Raw genomic sequence first — 19,008 nt, 5'->3', positions numbered from 1 at the left:
TGAAAAGTGTATTTTAATCTCTTTTTTTAATAATGCAATTCTATTTAACCCAGTCAATATAGTAGAAGCATTTATTAGAACAGTCAAAAACATTTTCTTTTAGTCAAACATATTTCATAATCAAAACATCTTATTATTATTATGTTTATCTTATAGACTCAAGAGTACACTACATCCATTACAGGGACAGAAGACACTGATTTCTTCGGTTCTGTTTTATTTTTCACTTCATTGTAAAGAAAGTGCATCCAAAGACTGCTTTGTTATTTTCTCCCACTCATCTGTTCACACATCAGAATGATCCAGAAATCAAATTAATGCCACAACTGTGTATTATTCATCAACAACATTATTATATATTTCATTTTAGTTATGATCACGACAAGCATTTACGTCTCGTCTCGTGTTCATCAAGTCAAAAACGTTAGTTGATGAAGGTATTTTGTCATGTGAGGTTGGTGTCCAGCAGGAGGATTGGAACTAACATCAAGAAGAACACAGTCACATGCATCCCCACAGTGAAAGTGAAGTGATTTTCATTGTGAAACAGCACAGCACACGGTGCACACAACAAAATATGTCCTCTTTTTTTAACCCATCACCCTTGGTGATCAGTGATGCTAAAAACTAGGTAAATAAATTTAAGAAACAACAGGAATGCAACTTTGGGGAAAATAATCAGGCTCTTTATTTTAATTCATAATCAATTCATATTCTATGAATTTCTATTTTTGTGATCCATGGCAATTCTGTTCTCATTCCTCATCCTTTGCCTAGAGAAAACAATGATTGATGTAAAACAGCTATAATATTCAACCTGACAATAAATGTTAATACATGTTAAATGTATTTTAACATTATTAATTGTGGTTGGGGCTGCTTTACCTTTCCAGCCTCCTGGCTCTTGGCTCTCAGCTTGTTGACCTGGGACTCAGCAATGTCAGCACGTTCCTGAGCTTCTTCCAGATCATGCTGCACCTTCCTGAACCTGCACAGGTGGGTGTTGGCTTGTTCCTCCTGTTAACAAAAATGAAATCACAAAGTAAAAGTGTATTAAATATTAATTAAAGTTAACAGATCAAAATAAAAAGGTTTATACTCCCATAAAATGCCAGTGTTCTGTTATATATAATAAATCATTTCAAACCTTTATTGTGACCTATAATCTGTACAAAATAACAAATCCCACCAATCCCGAAACATTAGGTCACATAAAATATGTAAATATGCACCGTGTTCCTTTTTTTTTTTGCTAGAACCTGGAATTTAAAATGAGTGTGTACCCTTGTGAAATCCTATAATATATATGATCCTAGAATTAGCCAGCATCAACTGATTGTTACCATAAGAATTTGAAATATCATACAACAAATATCCAGAAATATTAAACAGAAATATACTGTGTATATACTTACAGCTTCTTCATAGGCATTCACTTTAAGCTGCAGTTTATCCACCAGATCCTGTAGCCTGTTGATGTTCTTCTTATCCTCCTCAGTCTACAGAGAGACGTCATATTTAAAACTGGAATTGTATTATCATTAATTTCATTATGATTATGTGATTATTTACCTGGTAGGTGAGCTCCTTCACTCTCCTCTCATATTTGCGGACACCTTTAACAGCATCAGATCCACGTTTCTGCTCACCTTCAACTTCACCTTCTAGCTCACGTACCTCAAAGAGGAGTTACAGTTGTATAACATAAAGAATTTTACATTTTACAGCATTGCTATAATTATTCTAAATTGTCTTTAAAATCTGTCAAGCATTAATTTACAATTGCTCATGTGAGATCTTCTAATACAATTTTAAATAGTTTTCTTACCCTAGACTCCAGTTTCTGAAGCTGTTTCTTTCCGCCCTTCATGGCCAGATTCTCAGCCTCATCCAGGCGGTGCTGTAGATCCTTCACTGTGACCTCCAGGTTCTTCTTCATCCTCTCCAGGTGAGCACTGGTGTCCTGCTCCTTTTTTAGTTCCTCTGCCATCATGGCAGCCTAAAATATCCAGATATTTTTCCAATCATAATGATGTTGATTTTGATTCAATCTAACCTTAATGTTATTTAGTATTATTTAAATGAATTTACTTACATCTATGATTGCCTTCTTTGCCTTTTCTTCTGCATTCCTGGCCTCCTGTATGGCATCATCTACTTCTCCCTGGATTTGGACAAGGTCACCTTCCAGCTTCTTCTTGGTGTTAATGAGGCTTGTATTCTGAATTATGTGGAATAGATTAAAGAATACACGGTCATATAAAAGTTCAAGTTGATATCAGTTCAGGGAAGTAAAAAAATGTAACCAAGGCTTCACCTGGGAGTGCAGCAGTCCTACACGCTCACTAGCATCTACCAGTTCCTGCTCAGCCACTTTGCGGCCTCTCTCTGTCTGTTCCAGAGCAGCTCTCAGCTCCTCAATCTCAGACAGCATCAAGTTATTCCTGCGCTCCACCATGGCAACCTGCTCCTTCATGTCTTCTTGTCCTCTGACAGCTTCATCAAGGTGCAGTTGGGCATCCTAGCATGAAATAATAGGTTTACAATGATAGTATGGTCTCAAGTACATCATCATATAAATGATTCGAAAAATTCAGCTGACCTTCAGCTGTCCCTGGACATTTCTAAGTTGTTTCTGGGCTTCAGCTGCTTGGCGGTTGGCATGGCTGAGCTGAATCTCCAACTCATTGAGATCTCCCTCCATCTTCTTCTTGACTCTGAGGGCATCATTCCTGCTCCTGACCTCAGAGTCCAGAGTGCTCTGCATGGAGTCTATCACCCTCTGGCTGTTCCTCTTGATCTGCTCCATCTCCTCATCCTTCTCACCCAGCTTCCTGTCAACTTCACCTTTGACCTGGTTCAGTTCAAGCTGAACACGAAGAATCTTGGATTCCTCATGTTCAAGGGTGCCCTGAAGATTAAACATATTAATTAATTGAAACATAACTGACATTATGACATTCGATTGTGTGTTTATGTTAATTGAACACCAAATTACTTCTGCTTCCTCCAATGTCTCCAATGCCTCCAATGTCTGATTTCTCAGTCTCCACTGTCTTCTTTGCCTTCTCCAGCTCATGAATGGTCTTTCCAGTCTCACCAATCTGCTCAGTCAGGTCTGAGATCTCCTCTAAAATGGACAATAATAAACAATATAGATGTTTTCTTTTCAATGCTTTTGAAAAAGTGTCTGTGTGTCATTGAGACATACGCTGCAGGTTCTTGTTCTCCCTCTTCAGTATCTCCAGCTGATCCAGAGATTCTTCATAGGAATTCTTCATCTTGAAGAGCTCTGTGCTGAGAGATCGAGCCTCTTTCTGAGCCCCTTCCAGCTCTGCCAATACCTGAAATGACAGATGTAATATTGTAGATGCCATTATGTCCGGTTTAGACTTGCTCATAACTGAATCAATATAGAATTAACTCCATCACTGATCACCTTGTCAAAGTTCCTCTGCTTCTTATCAAGGTTGGCTACCAGAGCATTTGCCCTCTCCACATCAATCATGAGGTCCTCCACTTCACCCTGCAGTCTCTGCTTGGTCTTCTCCAGAGAGGCACACTTGGAGTTCACAGCCTCAATGGACTCTTCAGCCTCCTGTAGACGCTGAGGAGTAATTTGATTTTAAAAATTGGTTACTACTCTAATTACTTTAATTAGATAAGGTCTTGGATGAGAAATGTTGTATTACTTGGATTCTTCAAGCTCCTCAGTGCGCTGGATGGCATCAGTTTCATATTTGGTTCTCCACTGAGCCACCTCACTGTTGGCCTTGGACATTCCACGCTGCAGCTCAGCTTTGGCCTCTTGTTCCTCTTCAAACTGCTCTCTGAGCAGGTCACAGTCATGGCGAGCTGATTGGACAGCATGAGCCAGAGCATTCTTGCCCTAATAGCAACATTGCAAATTGAAGAGTATTTGCATAGAGAAATTCATAATGTATAATATATTATGATGGTTTTACCTTGACTTCCTCTTCAATGTGTCTCTTGAGCTCCTCAATCTGTTGTGTGTAAGCTTGTTTACCTCTGGTCAGCTGGGACACAAAAGCTTCTTTCTCTTCAAGCTGGCGACTAAATTCACCTTTTTAACACAAACAAGTGTTATCGTTGCGAAAACTACATTTAGCATGTTAGTTTGTTACATTTCCTAATATTCAAGCTCAGATATGGGATTAATTTCCATTACCTGATACAGTATTATAAAAATACAGTTACTTAACCCCTACATCTCTGTTGTTTTCTCACCATTTTCCGTTTGAAGTCTTGCTTTCTGTGCATTCAAGTCATTCAGCTGGCGAATATTTTCCTCGTTCTTACTCTTCAGTTCACTCAGTTGGTCCTCAAGGGTGCGGCACATTTTCTCCAGATTTGCCTAAGAATATTTTACTTTAGAATTTCTGAATTTATGTCATGTTATGTTTTATTTAGCCTATTTTGCTTAACACTAACCTTTGATTTGGCAACAGCCTCTATGTTGCTGGATAGGTCATCAATTTCCATCTTGTATTCACTCTTCTCCTTCTCCAGCTTCTGCTTGACATGCTGAAGGTTGTCGATTTGCTCTCCCAGCTCTGCTACAGTGTTGGCCTGCTTCTTGCGCAGAGCTGCAGCAGTAGCTTCATGTTGTAGGGTAGATTCTTCAAGATCACGACGCAGCTTCTGGAACTCGGCCTCACGCTTCTTGTTCATCTCAATCTGAGCAGCGGTGGCTCCACCAGCTTCCTCAAGACTCTCACTGATCTCCTCAAGTTCCCTGGAGATATCAGCTATCTGCTTCTCGACCTTAGCCCGAGCAGCACGTTCAGCTTCAATTTCCTCTTCCAGCTCCTCAATGCGAGCCTGACAGAGATGAAATAATTCTTGATGTAAAGTGTTGTAATTTAAAAATACAATGAATATCAAAATGTTCATAGAAACAAGAGATCACCTGGAGTTCTTTAATTTTCTTCTGCAGCTGGGCTCCTAATGACTGCTCATCCTCAATCTTGCTGAGAAGCTGGCTTATCTCAAAGTCTTTTCTGTGTGGGAGAGTTTAAATTAAATCATCTTCATGTTTGGTGGATACACTCTAAATCAATTGCAAAATTCAGTTGGGATGAATTTGTATAAAAGAATTGTGGAATGTGCTCTCTATTCCTTACTTCTTGATCTTTTCCTCAGACTGTTGCTTGTCATTCTCCAGGTCCATGATTGACTTCTGGGTCAGTTTCAGGTCACCTTCAAGCTTTCTCTTGGCTCTCTCTAGGTCCATGCGGAGCTTCTTCTCTTGTTCGAGAGAGCCCTCCAGCTGTCACAGGCAAATACAGTTCATGCATATTGGCTTTTGTCAGGAATTATCCACATATTGATAAATGGGCAAGCACCACATGAAACCAGCTCATGGATTGTGTGTTTTCTGTGATCCCTCATCCTGGCAAATATCTCATAATTTCAAAGTAACAAATAGGGGTAAAGAAGATTCACATGTTTCACTTTTTTACTTACATCATCAACTTGCTGCTCCAGTTTGGTCTTTGCTTTGGTCAGAGTCTTTTGGTCAGTCTTCCTCTGCTTGGAGATCATCAAGAGTCTGCTGGTGTGCCTCTTGGAGAGCTTTCTTCTCTTTGGTTAATTTGGCAATGCTCTCATCCTGAGAGGCCATCTCCTCTGTCGGGTTTTTAACCTGAAAACACAATTGGCATCAACGCTTTTGTACATTTGGGTAACAGAAAAATAAAACAATTAAAAAACAAAAACCTTGTTTTCCGTTGCATGTTTCTCCTTCTCCACTTTAGCCAGTGTGAGCTCCAAGTCATCAATGTCTTTCTTCAGCTCAGAGCACTCGTCTTCCAGCTTTTGCTTCTTGGCTGTCAGCTCAGCATTGATTTCCTCTTCATCCTCCAGCCTGTCAGTAGTCTCTTTGAGTTTGGCTTCAAGCTGGATCTTGCTCTTAATCAGACCCTCGCATCTCTCTTCAGCATCAGCAAGGCCCTCAGATTCCTGATATTGGGATGTGTGGTATTGTAATAAATTTTTTATAGTTCACTTACTGTTTGATGAAAAACAGTTTGAAGAACTTACAGATGCCACAGCCAACTGCAGGTCATTTTTCTCATGCATCAAACCGACCATCTTCTCTTCAAGCTCTTTCTTCTTTGCTAGAGCTTTGGCCAAGTCCTCCTTCATTTTCTCATAGTTCTCCTTCATTGCAGCCATTTCCTTCTCAGTTTCAGCACTCTTCAGAAGAGGCTTGATTTTGCAGTACAGCTTCATCCATGGCCAGTGTTTGACATTCATGAATGAGCGAATGTTGTATTGAATGCTGTAGATGGACTCTCTGTTCAACGTGTAATGAAGCATTTATTGTCATGGCTGAGAAGTGTGAAATATCAATCATGGTTATTGAGTCATATTTTATTGAGTTAAGTACCTCCTTTCCATCATCTTGACAAACTCTTTCCTCATCAGGAAGCCACGGCACAGAGCTTGAGTCATTGTGACCAATGTAGCCAGTTTCTCATCTCGCATTTCCTCAAGAGTACCCAGCAGGCCGGCTTTGAAGAACACCTGCATAGTAGCTCAATTGCTTAAGTTTACATGTATAGTACAAGTTCTTTCTATATATTCTGTTACCTTGGTGTGTCCAAACTTGTATTGGGTGTGGTCAACATCAATAGAGCCCAAAAGTTTTTCTGAAGCCTTCTTGTTGTCAATGAACTGTCCTTCAGGGATGACACTGGCATTCAGGACTTTGTATCTGTAACATTAAAAAATATATAATTGAAAGTGAAGTGATTGTCATTATGAAACACAGCACACAGTGTCACAATGAAATGTATCCTTTGCTCATCACCCTTAGTGAGCAGTGGGTCACCATGAAAGGCACCCGGTGAGCAGTGTGGGGGGACGGCGCTTTGCTCAGTGGCACATCAGTGGCACGTTTGTGGTTCGGGATTCAATATGGCAAGCTTCTGATTACGAGTCTGTTTCCATCCGCTAGGCCACCACTGCCCCTAACATGTTTTTCTAAAATATTCAAATCTTTCAGCTTCCATGAAACACTATTGAATATGTTTATACCTCTGCTTGAAGTCACCATAGAGGATTCTGCTGGGAAAGCCCTTTCTGCAGATTCTGATACACTCTAGCACACCATTACACCTCAGCTGGTGAATGACCAGGAAGTTCTCCATCAGACCTGGATGATGAAAACATATATAGTACATGCCGAAAGAATTCCAGTCCATCACTTTTTCCACATTTTGTTGTGTTACATCCTTATTCCAAAATAGTTTTTTTTCCCCTGAGAATTCTAGACAAAACTCCCTATAATGACAAAACTAGGTCAACAATGCTGTGTCAGCTCTTTGCAAGTCTGTCTATGAGAAGATGTTCTTGTGGATGGTCGTCCGTATCAATGAGATGTTGGACACTAAGCAGCCCAGACAATTCTTCATTGGTGTGCTGGACATTGCTGGATTTGAGATCTTTGATGTGAGTGACTCAGCAATTAACATTTAACAAATTAACATTTATTAATGTTTTTCCTGCCAAATTTACCTACCTGGAGTCTTGGATTCATTAGGAATCAAACAGCGCACAAAACGAGGATGAGTGCTCCTCAAGTTGGTCATCAGCTTTCCCAAGTTCTCCTGTATTCATTAAAATAAGTAATAAATATCTTAGTTTTATAAACAACTGCGTAATAGGCTGTCATGTCAAGAAAAAAATAGAATTCCATACCCTGAAGAGAGCAGATACTGTCTGGAATGAACCACCCTTTTTCTTCCCACCCTTTTTGCCACTGCCCTCAGCTGATTAAAAGAAAACCAATCATTAATCAAATGTGTTATTTGACCATGTGGCTATATATTAATAATAGACCAGCTACAAATGTATCTAAATTACCCTCAGTGCTTGCTTGTGATGCGTACAGGAAAGCCAACAACTTATTTGCTGACTTCTGATAGAGCTGCACAACAGAGTCATTCAGGGGGTCCTTGTTCTTGTCCAGCCAGCCCATGATGTTGTAGTCCACAGTACCAGCATAGTGCACCAGGGAGAAGTGAGCTTCTGCCTTGCCTTTGGCTGGCTTGGGCTTCTGGAAAGCATTGCATTTTCCAAGGTGCTGGTCATACAGCTTATTCTTGAAGGAGGTGTCTGTGGCCTTAGGGAACATACACTCCTCTTCAAGGATGGAGAAGATGCCCATTGGCTGTGGACAATTTCAGACTTTATAGATTGTCTTTATTCTGTGTTTTAATATAGAATGTTCACTCTACTCCATCCATCTTACCTTCTCAATAAGCTCAATGCAGGCAGCCAAGTCCATTCCAAAGTCAATGAACTCCCATTCAATTCCTTCCTTCTTGTACTCCTCTTGCTCCAGAACAAACATGGTGTGGTTGAAGAACTGTTGCAGTTTCTCATTGGCGAAGTTGATACACAGCTGTTCCAGGCTGTTGAACTATTTTGAAAAAAGAGAATTAATGATAATTCAAAACAGACTTTAATGTATAGAAGACTGTTAATTGCTGAGACACTCACATCAAAGATCTCAAATCCAGCAATGTCCAGCACACCAATGAAGAATTGTCTGGGCTGCTTAGTGTCCAACATCTCATTGATACGGACGACCATCCACAAGAACATCTTCTCATAGACAGGCTTGCAAAGAGCTGACACAGCATTGTTGACCTAGTTTTGAAGACACACATTTGTGATTCATAGTTGTAAAGAAAGTTTGGTGCATTTTTTTAGTAACTGCTGAATCTTACCTGTGGAACAGTTTGTCCCTTGGTCACAAATTCATTTCTGACCTTCACTCTGGGGTAGCAGAGAGCCTTAAGCATGTCAGCAGAGTTCAGGCCCATGAGGTAGGCAATTTTATCAGCCACTAAGATAATAAAATTTGGATTCACATTTAGTCCATTCTAATAAATAAGCAAATGTAAGAAACAACACATATGCAATTAATTTACATTTACATTTACAGCATTTATCAGATGCCCTTATCCAGAGCGACTTACAATCAGTAGTTACAGGGACAGTCCCCCTTGAGCAACTTAGGGTTAAGTGTCTTGCTCAGGGACACAATGGTAGTAAGTGGGAATTGAACCTGGGTCTCCTGGTTCACAGGCGAGTGTCTTACCCACTAGGCCACTACCACCCACTACCACCAATTCATTGGAATACATTTTGAACAATGCAACATAACATTTGATATATAGTAGCTCATTACCCTCAGTGCCATCAGGTTCAGCTTGCTCCTCTCTCTGCTTCTGCTTGAACTTCATGTTCCCATGATGTATCACAGCACCAGTCAGTTTGTATATGCCCATCTTTTCTTCAGCAGTGAAGCCCAATATATCAATTGCAGTCTATAAAAATTGATTTTCCATTTAATAACATTTTATAGTCCAAAGAAGTTAGATTACATCTTTCTAATCCCTGTAATTAATCATTTTATGTAACACATTGATATCTCACATCCATAGCAATGAGCTCCTCCACATCATCAATGCTCTTGACTGTGATTTCACCCTGACTGATCATAGGGAAATCATAAGGATTTGTGGTGATTAGAAGAGCCTCTAAAATTTAAAATAAAAATTTATAATGAACATTTGGACACTTAAATGTACCAATGAATAATATGAACTTTTATTTGTCACACAACATACCAAGCAGCTCAGGCTTGTGTCCAGTCATGAGCTGGTAGAAGATGTGGTTACTCTTGACTTTTCCAGCAGATCTACACATTTTAATAAAACATAATTGGTTGCCAAATACCACCATCTCGTGTAGAGCTGCTGGAACTGAACTTACAAGTTTCAATATCAGCAGAAGCCAGTTTGCCAGTTTGTCCAAAATGGATTCTGATGAATTTACCCTGAATGTTACGTTTGAGAAAAGAACAAAATATCACATTAGTGCAATTTGTCCCTTAATTTTTGGTTTTGAATTCAGCAAACAAAACACTTACAAAACGGGACGAGTTGTCATTCCTGATGGTCTTTGCATTACCATAAGCCTCCAATAGAGGGTTGGCAGCAATGATCTGGTCCTCCAGAGATCCCTAGTGATGAAAATATTTTTAGTAGAAAAAAGTTCAGTCATGCTCTTCACTTATACTCATCGTCCTTACCTGAATTTTACCAGGAACTGCTTCAGATTTCTTTGCCCCAGCTACTGCAATTGTTGCAAAGTACTGAATGACACGCTTGGTGTTTACAGTCTTTCCAGCACCAGATTCTCCACTGGGGACACAGATATTGTGCCATGTGTTTGTTGCATGATCATCCAGAAGCATTTTTTCAGTATAAGTGTGTATGCTACTATACATTTTTTAAAGTATATATTATTTTTTAAACCTTACGTAATCAAGACGGACTGATTTTCACGATCTAAAAATAAAGAGGAAGCCAGAGTATTACATTTATTTCTATGTTATATAATACCTTGTTTTTAAAATGTATTTATTCATTCTCACACTAACACACACATAGTTTTACAGACCTGTAAGCATGAACTGATAGGCATTATCAGAGATGGAGAAGATTTGAGGAGGAGCTTCAATTCTCTTCTTGCCCCTGTACCCTGCAACAACTATAGCATCATACACTGGGAGCCACTTGTATGGGTTCACAGTGACACAGAAGAGTCCAGAGTAGGTCTGAAACAAGAATAAGGACATAATAAATTATCTGTTTTACATGAATATCTCTTTTTTGTTCTTTATGCCATAACTTACGTAGATCATCCATGCTGCATAACGCTCTTTGAGGTTGTACAGCACAGCAGGCTCATTCAGGTGGGTCATCATTGCCATGTCCTCAATTTTATCAAACTTTGGTGGATTCATGGGATGGATATCATCCTCCTTCACAGAAATGGTCTGTGAAAACAAATGTTTTCACCATCACAATTGTAGCAGTATTTCTGTGGTTATAGTATTATTTTATACAGTTAAACAATTTATTATGTTTAAAAATGAAGATGCAGTTTACGTGTAGGCATGCATATTCCAATGATTAATAGAATTTATCTCTTTATTTAAACACAAATATTCAAAAGCTTTCACCCACCTTGCCACACAGAGTTTTGACGGTGGCTTTGCCACCTTCTCTACTCTGGAGAACACCCTTGAGATACATCTCTGCAGGTTCAGCTACAAAGTAGGCTGTTTTGGCATCAAAGGGTGCAGTCTGTGACTCAATCCTCTCTTTTTCTGGCTTCCGGAGATAAATGGCTGCCGGGCCAAAACACTCCATCTCCGCATCTGTACTCATGATAACACCTTACTGTTGATTATAAATTCAATACTGATTGATTAGGGATCCATGCAGCTATTGTCATACTCTTTTGTATTTGTGCAGATTGTTGTTGTTATCTGTTGGGATAAACTTCTATAAAAGTCCTACAGCTAAAACTGTAAAACACACAAATAACAACGATTAAATAGGAAAAGTGACAATAATGTTCATGTTGATATGTAGACTTGTGCTAGAAGAACTGGGGGTTGGTCTTTGCCAACACTGTAAACTACTGAATGATCTGAAAGTAAAAGTCTACAGATGGAAATCAATATTGTTTTGTTGCTCACAGAACAAAAGGAACACAGAGTATCTTTCTCTACACATATCATGGCATTGCTTTACCCTAACACAACAAAATTTCCCACTGATGAAAGTGATGGCCGGTTCTATCTTGACGGCATTATGACTTGGCAGAAGGCGCTAAACTGATTGGACCCCATTAATAGCCGCTTGCAACTAAATTGGTATTTTAATCTTTGAATTTCTTGCTTCAAAGAAAAATCTTTAAGAAATACAAAATCATGACTTACATTTTCTTTTACCGTTGAGGAGAGATGTGTGCTGGCACTGTACACTGAAAACAATTATTTCCCACATTTGAAAGTAAATGCATTCAAAACACACATGATACATAATAATGATATAATTAAATATACTTCATTATCAAAACAGTATTTAATTTCATAATAGGATTTACATGTAGTGCTCTTAATACTCTTTTGGGTAATTTGGAATAATCTCAAATATTTGTATTATGTGATCATCTAAGATGTCACTAGTGTTGCATGTACTGCCTGCAGTTATGCCAAAGTGTCTCACTTACCGATCTTGGAGCCTGACAGAACTTGAAGCCAGTGCCAGCACTTTTATATAGACATGAATAAAGCTCAGCACAAGTGGCACCCTTTATTTGGCCATGTGTTTTTTATGCTGACACAACATTCACATGATTGTCTGAATGTCTGTTGTTATATTTATCATAGTGCTCAATTCAAATCAGCAATTACTTACTTCAAGTCCATTATATCTTATTGTCACTTGGTACTTGGGGTAAAATTAAAACACAAACAAACAAAAATTATCTGTTGCATTTCACTTTGGCAAAATTTATGGCATAAATGGTAATATCAGGACATATATTTTAATATGATGATGAGCAATTTAATATGATTATATATAAATAAAAATATAATGTGACTAATTTTAAGTGTGCTGATTAACCTATTAAAGATTTTTAGAAAGAGGTTATTGCACTTGTTTTATTAACTGCATGGTCTCCATGACCTTGCCAGAAAGTAATGCATGCAAAGTATGTTGACTCTGCTCCAGATCCTGTGGAGGAGCTCTCAAATGTCCCTGGTGTAGTATTGCAAGATACTTGCTAGCGTTGCAATTTTATGAATAATTTTAGAAGGTGTGACTTTTTAAAATAACTTGAATGTACTAACTCATTTTTGTTTCACATTTTAAGTTCAACTACAGGATATGTGTCATGCTTTTAGGGCTCTTTAGAAATGATTTTATTATATAGACAAGCAATTATGTTGCTGTTTAAAAACATAAGAAAATCTTTGAAGGCAAACAAGATTAACCTTAAAGTGACCCTTTGAAATGCTGTGAATTTCAATGCCCTCTTAGGGCAAGGTGTGATGACATAATTATTTGTCACAGCCCGTATTTGTCCACAGGTCCTGTGTCCTATGTTCCAACTCCAGTCATTCGAAATGGATTCTGGTGAGGAACCTAAATGTATTATAAATATATATAATATAAATACATCCAAATAAAAAATGCTGTTTTTTCAACAAATACTTTCCGATCTGTTTTATCTCGTTATGTAGTTCCGAGCAGTGTACGTTTCATTAGACTATTCAGCATCCATCTTTACTGGATCACATTTTGAATGGCATACTTATCATTAATTTTACATTTACAGTATTTATCAAATGCCCTTATACAGAGCGACTTACAATCAGTAGTTACAGGGACAGTCCCCCTGGAGCAATTTAGGGTTAAGTGTCTTGCTCAGGGACACAATGGTAGTAAGTGGGATTTGAACCTGGATCTTCTGGTTCATAGGCAAGTGTGTTACCCACTAGGCTACTACCACCCATAAAGTCACAATACAACTGAAAATGGATTTGGTCTCACTGGCTCAGTCTGCATAACCGCTGAATGCAAAACAGTGTTTCAATAGCCAAAGTCAATAAAAAGCAATACAATTTATTTATATGCATATGGCATTTTAGCCTGTAAAAGCAGTAGCATGTTTGGAATTTGAACTATAAGAGTGGCCAGACCTCTAGATAAATGTAATTGGCTTGAGTTTGTAAGGGCTTATCCTCATAGGGGAGAAAGACAAAAATTGATTATGCATTTATTGATCAAGTACCCAACATGTTTCGATTTGTTTTGACAGTACTGAAACATTGCTTGAATGTGTTTTTCCTAGAAAACAACTTCAACAAGTTGTGCAATATTAATCTTCTAGATCTTCATCACCACCTATAGGTGAAATGATGTATTGACCAGTTTTGTGTCTGAACTTCAGTTTTATGTTGCTTGCATCTTGTCTTCCTCTGTCACTGTATTATGACATAAAGTTACAAATCAGAAGTTAGGACACACCAATTAGTTGGTTATCTTCACAGAACAAAACAAAGTACTCAAAGTCGCTTATCTTTTCTTAATTTCTGCACAACTCAAGGTCAGGCTGTTTCAAATTCTTTCAGAACTGTTGGAAAAATGATAAAATATTTAATTAAAGATAATTGAGAAAAGCCAAAAAATGTGAACTACTGCTTTCAAGAGCCTCAAATATTTTATGTATATATTTTGCAATATGTGCTAATACAGTCTCTTGACAAAAGTCTTGTCCCTATTTTGTAGAAACAACCAGACTTAATTAATCAGTTGGTGTTAGAAATAGCTAAAACCCTAACAAATGATGTTTAATGCATTGAAAGGAATTAGTTTCACTGAAAAAAAGATTTATCATTTAATCAAGACAGAAAAGTCAAATTTTGGCAAGACAAAAGTTTTGTCACCTATACAGAAATTGAACAAATTTACTGCAAATACAAGATTATGTCAGCAAATGAAGTAGTGGTGCTGTGAGATCCAAATTCATTATCTTGTATGACGTCCATGAGCTTGAAGGACTGAATCCATGCGGTTTGGCAAGGATTCATACAATTTATTGATGATCAGGAATAGCAAAGAAAGCAGTCTTGCATGCCTCCAAGAGTTTATCAGTATTCTTTGGTTTCGTCTTCCATGCTTCCTCTTTCATCCTACCCCACACATGCTCAATGATGTTCATGTCTGGTTACTGGGCTGGCCAATCCTGGAGCATCTTCTTCGCCTTGAGGAACTTTGATGTGGAGATGGAAGTATGTGATAGAGCACCATCCTGCTGCAGAATTTGGCCTCTTTTATGGTTGGGAATATAAAAGGTAGCTAAGATTTCTTGGTATTTCAGACTATTGATGTTGCCTTCCACCCTGCAGATCTCTCGCACACCACCATACTGATTATAACCCCAGACCATGATTTTTCCGCCACCAAACTTAACTGTTTTCTGGGTGAATCTCAGATCCATGCGGTCTCCAGTAGGTCTCCTGCAATATTTTCTGCGACTGTGGTGTAATTCAACAGAAGATTCATAAAACATGTTTTGTATTTTAGTTTTTTCAAAATAACCACCTTTGCTCTGATTACTGCTTTGCAAATTCTTGGCATTCTCTCAATGAGCTTCAAGAGGTCATCACCTGAAATGGTTTTCCAACAGGCTTGAAGGAGTGTTTAGCACTTGTTGGCCCCTTTGCCTTCACTCTGCGGTCCAGCTCAGAGTGGTTCAGGCCAGGTCTCCACTTTTTGTTAAGTACATAACTCCACTTGTGTTCATTCATAGTTTTGATGCCCTCATGAAAATAAAGAAAACACATTGAATGAGAAGGTGTGTCCAAACTTTTGGCCTGTACTGTGTATTTTTTATGTTTCAGTGCGAGAACACTGGTAAGAGGGGGAAGAAACTGCTTGCATTTTCAGCAATACACATCTGCTAAGGTTATGTCATGTAACAATGTTCTGCATAATTTCTGAACCATCTATGAAGGTAATAAAATGAACTTTTATCCATGGGTGCATGAAACTGAGGAAAGGTAAACAATATGAAGCAGTTATGGTTATGATAGTAGCAGACATCCCATCTCTCCAGATGTCTCCAACTTCAGTGTCACTTCAATATAATATTGGTTTATATACCTATATCTGTTTAGTTTACTTTATCAAAATAACACGCTTACATATTGTATAATTGTGATGGTTACACTGAGAGAATGAGAATGAACTGTGGGATTCCCTCATAAACACCTAACCTCTCCACCACCTCTAAGAATAAACCTCAATAAAGTAATCACTTCCTCAATAAGTGACCCGAGTAATATGTGAGGTGGTAGTAGCTTAGTGGGTAACACATGTAACACACAGGTTCAAACCACACCTACTACCATTGTGTCCCTGAGCAAGACACTTAACCCGGAGTTGCTCCAAGGGAACTGTCCCCGTAAGGCAATCTGCATAAGGGAGTATAGACATTTTATCTGATCTTATTACTGATCCTTCACGCTGGCTAAAATACAAAGGAGCGGAGTGGAGATCATCTTGGAGTGGAGATCATAATACAACAATTATAAGTAATTACAGTCAAATAATATATAATAAAACATCATTTATAGTGTTGTAACGACATAAAATTCCAAAAAGGTAAAAATTGGAGCATAATGCAATGTAAAACAAAACAATACAACAAGAATGAACTGAATAATGACTCTCTGCTGTGTTTGCTTCTCATATGTGTTCAGTGGTCACCTCTCTTTTACACACTGGAATTACTAGTCATTCTCATTAGTCATTTTGGGTGAATTTCACCTTTTCTTCCTGCCCTCTCCAAAACTATTTACACCTGACACACTGACGCAAACTGTTATGAGGGTTATCTGATCTCTGATAGCGATTAAGGAAGCGGCCCCGTAATCAGAAGGTTGCCGGTTCAAATCCCGATCTGCCAAGGTGCCACTGAGCAAAGCACTGTCCCCACACACTGCTCCCCGGGTGCCTGTCATGGCTGCCCACTGCTCACCAAAGGTGATAGATTAAAAGCAAAGAAGCTATTTCCTTTGGGATTAATAAAGTATTGTCACAGCCAATACACCTCCAGCCCACCAGAGAGCACCAGACCAGACAGAGAGACTGCGACCCGGAAGAGGAAACGAGAGCGGGCAGCGTAGAGTATAAAAGTCAGGTAACCCCGAGGAGACGGTGCCCGCTCTTTGAGTTGAATTTATTCCCAGAGACGCTAGCCTTATTTTCCCACGCCCCGCTGACTAGAATCCACGACCTTTGTCTGTCCCTGACCACGAGCCTTGCCTGCCCCCTTTGTTACGACGATCTCCTGACGGATTCTACCTCGACACCACGACCTTCGCCTGCCATTGACACCGAGTTTGCCTGACCCTTGTGACAAGATGATCTCCCCGCTCCCCCCACGAAGCCCTAGTTCCCTCCACGCTGCGGCGCGTCCACGACTATACTCCCGTCCCAACTCACCTCCGGCCTCCCTCTCCCCGACCAAACGCCTCCGGTCCTCCTCCCCAGCGCGTCCTATGTCTGCTCCCCGTGCTTGCAGACATGCTTGTCCCCTTGCTCCAAGCATGCCTGCAAATGCGTCCCCGAACTCCAGCAGTGACAAGTATAAATAAATTTTAAAAAAGACTGTGAGCATTAATGTTTGTCCAGGGCCAGGTTGATTTCCCCTGAACTTTTTGCAAACTTTTGGATTGCAATTATATAGAGCAATGGGCATTATGCTTTCTTTTACCTGTTGCACATTGTGATGTTAAATTTTATCTCCCAGGCCCTCACTGCTAAAGTAGAGAGTGGATATTTCAGTTGTATGGACTAGGCTCAGATTGGACTAATTCATTACGTGGAAAAACAGAAGATTGGGAACAGGAAAACTTGAACTGTTGGTAATTGCTTGTGGATTATACAATAACTGTGGGTAAAGTGACTGACCTTGTATCCTTAAAAAAAATATATGCAACATATAATCTGTTCTGAAACTGAATGTTGAAACTTCTCATTGGGTTATTCCTGGTTTTGTCTGGTACTTTTATGTAAAAAAGTGTTATTTTAAATAAAGATACTACCGTCACGTGTTCTTCTTTATGACTTTCAAGTTATAGCTTTATGCACTTGTCATGGCCAACGCGCCTCCAGCCCGCTAGAGGGCACCTCACCAGCCTGGGAGACGACGACCCGGAAGAGGAAATGGAAGCGGGCGGTGGCAAGTATAAAAGGGAGGTAACACCAAGGAGACACGCCCGCTCTTTGTATGAGTTAAATGAGTTTACTCGCCAGAGACGCTAGCTCTCTTACCCACGACCTACGATAATTGAGATTCCCGTAATACGACCTTCGCCTGCCCACGACTTCGAGAATTGCCTGATCCCCTGGAAACCACGAAAGGAACCCCGACCGGAACTTCCTGACTCCAACCTCTTCCGGCCCCTGACCTTGAACCTACCTGACCCCTCGGCTAAGACGGGATTCCATGCTCCCCTACCTTTCTGCCGCCCAAGACCTACTCCCGTCCTCCCAAAGATACCGAACCATCCTGAAACCCGCCGTCTTCCGGTTCTCCTCTGCCCCGGTCCTTCCCAAAGATCCCGAACTGACTCCCCGCTGCGTTGCAGCGCGTCCATTACTTCCTCATTCCTCACCGGCCAGGCGCCCCCGGTCCTCCTGCCCCGCTCGCCCAGCGTCCTCTACCGGTACGACGGCTTATCCCCACGCCGAAAGTATGTCTGCAAGTACGTCATCGTATTCCCCCTGTGACAGTAAGAGCGGGCCATTTCCTGACGTAGCGGACATAGGGTCCATGCAGGAGACACTGGACCAGCTGATCACGTCCCTGCAGCTGCAGCAAGCCACGATCCAGGACCAACGCGACATGCAACTGCAGCAGCAGCGCGCGCTTATTCAGGTTAGCTCCACACTCGCTGATCTGTCGGCGCAGATCCAAGCGCTGCAGTCTCAACCTGGTGGACCCGGTCATTTAGTTTCCGCGGCCGCGGCTCCCCCGCCACTCCCACTTACGTCTGCACTGGCGGGCCTCGCACCGCCACCGCTTTACGACGGTAACCCCAAGAAATGTCGCGGTTTTATAACCCAGTGCCGTCTGATACTTCGGCTCCAAGCCGCACACCTTCCCGATGACGAGACGGCGGTCGCGTATATTATTACCCGGTTAACGGGACGCGCGCTGGAATGGGTCACGCCGCTGGTAGAACGACGTGACCCGGTCTGCCTCTCTGTCCCCGCCTTCCTGGACCGCCTCCAGACTGCGTTTCAGGGCGTAACCGGGCGGCGCGCTGCGTCGCTGCGGCTCATGTCGCTGCGCCAGGGAAATCGGAGCGTAAGTGATTACGCGATTGAATTCCGAACCCTGGCGAGCGACAGTGAGTGGACGGACGCCGCGCTCCCCGTCGCGTTCTACCACGGCCTCCGCGAGGCGGTGAAAGACGAGATGGTGAATCGCGATTGGGGAACCACGCTTGACAGCATAATCACGCTGGCCACGTCCATCGATCGACGTCTCGCCGAGCGCGGCCGAGAACGGCGTAACCACGCCCCTTTCCCTAGT

General features: G+C 40.7%; 1 pseudogene; it reads right to left on the bottom strand.

The window, feature by feature from the left end:
- Positions 1-840: 840 nt before the first annotated feature.
- LOC114768604 (myosin heavy chain, fast skeletal muscle-like) lies at positions 841-11,255 on the bottom strand (annotated as a pseudogene).
- Positions 11,256-19,008: the final 7,753 nt, after the last annotated feature.

Source organism: Denticeps clupeoides, chromosome 2 (assembly GCF_900700375.1).
Source record: "Denticeps clupeoides chromosome 2, fDenClu1.1, whole genome shotgun sequence".
NCBI classification, from domain to species: domain Eukaryota; kingdom Metazoa; phylum Chordata; class Actinopteri; order Clupeiformes; family Denticipitidae; genus Denticeps; species Denticeps clupeoides.
Note: the sequence above shows the minus strand (reverse complement) of the source record. Positions and strands in the feature narration are given on the sequence as shown.